Source organism: Echinops telfairi, unplaced genomic scaffold (genome assembly GCF_000313985.2).
Source record: "Echinops telfairi isolate 266 unplaced genomic scaffold, ASM31398v2 ScPeMD7_60;HRSCAF=208, whole genome shotgun sequence".
Classification (NCBI taxonomy): domain Eukaryota; kingdom Metazoa; phylum Chordata; class Mammalia; order Afrosoricida; family Tenrecidae; genus Echinops; species Echinops telfairi.
The window spans coordinates 5,580,888-5,583,404 of record NW_022103958.1 but is presented as its reverse complement, the minus strand read 5'-3'; the positions used below and the strand labels follow the sequence as shown (position 1 = coordinate 5,583,404).

Here is a 2,517-nt window from a genome sequence, read left to right as displayed (position 1 = left end):
CTGATCTTGACCCCTGACCGAAACCCCGGAGTGTGTTTGTGGGTGGGTGTCTCCGGGGGTGGGGGGGTGGCGTGGAGCCCTACGCCCCCAGTAGTCCCTCAAGATGTGCTTAATGGATGAATGAGGGGGATTTGAAAGAACAGCACCCGGACTCGCTCTGTGCACACACAGAAGAGGCCAAGAGCCAAGGTTTATTTCACTAGGTGCCGGGACTCCGGATCCTTTCAGGGAGTCATGTGAGGAAGGCGGTTTTCCACCTTTCCTAGTTCAGGGACAGACCCCAAGCCTCGTTCTAGAAACCGCTATCTGTCTCCCAGAAGGCAACTGGTCCCCGTGAACCTTGAAGGCAAGTGTAGGGGGCTGCCTAGTCAGAGGGACTTCTTGGGGGCATAGAAGAGCACCCCAGCACCCCCTGCCCCCACTAGTGCATGGCTACCTGGGGAGGAGCTGTGGATGACTCTGCCTTTCCCCTCTTCTCAGCTGAAGCTTGGTGGGGTGGGGGGGCGGTGAGTTCCTGCCTGAGGCAGGGCCTGACGGGGCAGAGAGGGTCATTGAGTCGATGAACCAATCACCCGCAGCACATTAAGGCCCAGAGGTGCCACCTCGCCCAAACGTCTGAGGCGGTTTTAGCCCTTTTGTTGGGCTGCCTTCTCTCTCTCTCTCTCTCTCTCTCTCTCTCTCTCTCTCTCTCTCTCTCTCTCTCTCTCTCTCTCCCCCCCTGAAGAAGGAGGGATAGCTGGTGCCATAAAGACCCCCTGCTCCAAAGTATCTTTTCTCCTTCACTACTTCCTAAGAACAGGAGGGGCCAGGCCAGAGCAAAACAATGGCTACCTTGGGCAACACTCTGTGTGTGTGTGTGTGTGTGTGTGTGTGTGTGTGTGTGTGTAAGGTGGGGTCAGGGAGTAGAAACTCGGCACTTCTGCCCAGAGTTGGGCTCACAGACGGATCTGTGGAAAGGGATGGCGATTTGGTATAATCCCCACCCACTAAGAAACAGTGAGAGGAAATGGCCATCCTCAAGGTGAGTGCCCCGGAGGTGTATGCCAGTGTAGTGAACCAATGCTCTCAAAAGAAAAAAAAAAAGCTGACGGACCCGACTGCTGGTGAACCCTTAGGATCCATGACTGCTCGGGGGCAGGGTGGGGTGGGCGAGCAGGTAGGTGAGACCAAGCAGACGGACCTGGCCAAGGTACTGCACAGACAGCACCTACAGGTGTGGGGAGAAGTCAGACACTTGCTGCCAGACTGCTGTCTCATCCCACAGCAGGGCTGGGCCTGCTCCCTGCTGCTGGGGACAATGGCCTACTTCTCTCTGAAGCTTTGGGACCATTAGCTTTGTTCTTCTAGGTGGGGTTTACACCCTACTGATAATGTTCCTATGGAGACCCAGAGACCACCCTCTCATTGCTGTGTAACCTATAGTGCAGCCCCTTCCTGTGACGTATGTCTTTACCTGTAATTAGTGGGCTGGATTGCCCCCAAAAGGTATATAGGTGTGAGTCAGCAAGACTTCTCTCTCTGACTCTCTGACTCTGACCCTGAGCTCCTTGCTGCTCACTCCCTGGTCACTCCCCTCTCCCTTGTTCCCTTCCCCTCCTTTCCTTCCCCCTCTCTCCACGTGGACCACCAAGCTGGGCTGAGGTGAGCAATGTTGCTATGTATCATGCCTGACTGTATTATTGTATTATCTCTCATGCTCTCGATGACTTTAATATAATACTTATATATCTCAACCGTACAATTGTGCATTACTGAACCCAGAAGTAGTATTACTGAACCAGTGAGTTCAAGCAGCGGGTGGGGGCTGGTTCCCTCACCCTCCGTCCTAGCAATTTTATTTAATACTACAAATGGCGCCCAACGTGGGGCACGAACCCACGACCCTGGGATTAAGAGTCCCATGCTCTACCGACTGAGCTATCCGGGTGAGACCAAGCAGACGGACCTGGCCAAGGTACTGCACAGACAGCACCTACAGGTGTCACTGCGTAAAGCGCCAAATCAGGAAAGAGAAAACAGAGCCAAGTGCCAGTCAAGGACTAGGCTCCTGCCCCGAGGTCCTCCCCCGGTCCACGGTCCCCGCGGCAAGTACACCCTCCCTGTGAGCTACTCGCCCGGAACCGTGTAGCTGGGAAGCTAAAAAAGGAAGCCATGGGGAGGAGAGCGGGCTGGTCCAAACGGTTCTGAAGAGGAACCTGAGAGGACAGCAGGGATGGGGGCAGCTGAGCCGGGAATGGAGGACAAGTCTGTCTGCATTGTCCCAGCCGAGCCTATGAGGGGCCAGACTCAAGTGACCTCAGAATTGCTGGCACTATTTCCAGGTATTAAGGAAAAACTTGCAGAGCAGATGGGCAAGGTAGGCCATGGGCAATGGGGGTGGGAGGGGACAGGCATAGCCCAGAGTGTGGTCTCAAGTCTCGGGTAGAAACCCCGGAAAGGGGAGTGGGAGGAGACTTCTGTCTCCGTGGCCACAGCACTGGTGGCCTGGGGGGTCTCCTGCTCATTGTCACTACTACC

The 2,517-nt window shown here is 55.3% G+C and overlaps 1 non-coding gene across 1 annotated transcript; it reads right to left on the bottom strand.

The window, feature by feature from the left end:
• Positions 1-1,854: 1,854 nt before the first annotated feature.
• Positions 1,855-1,927, bottom strand: TRNAK-CUU. The gene has a single exon. It is a non-coding gene; the product is annotated as a tRNA-Lys (tRNA).
• Positions 1,928-2,517: the final 590 nt, after the last annotated feature.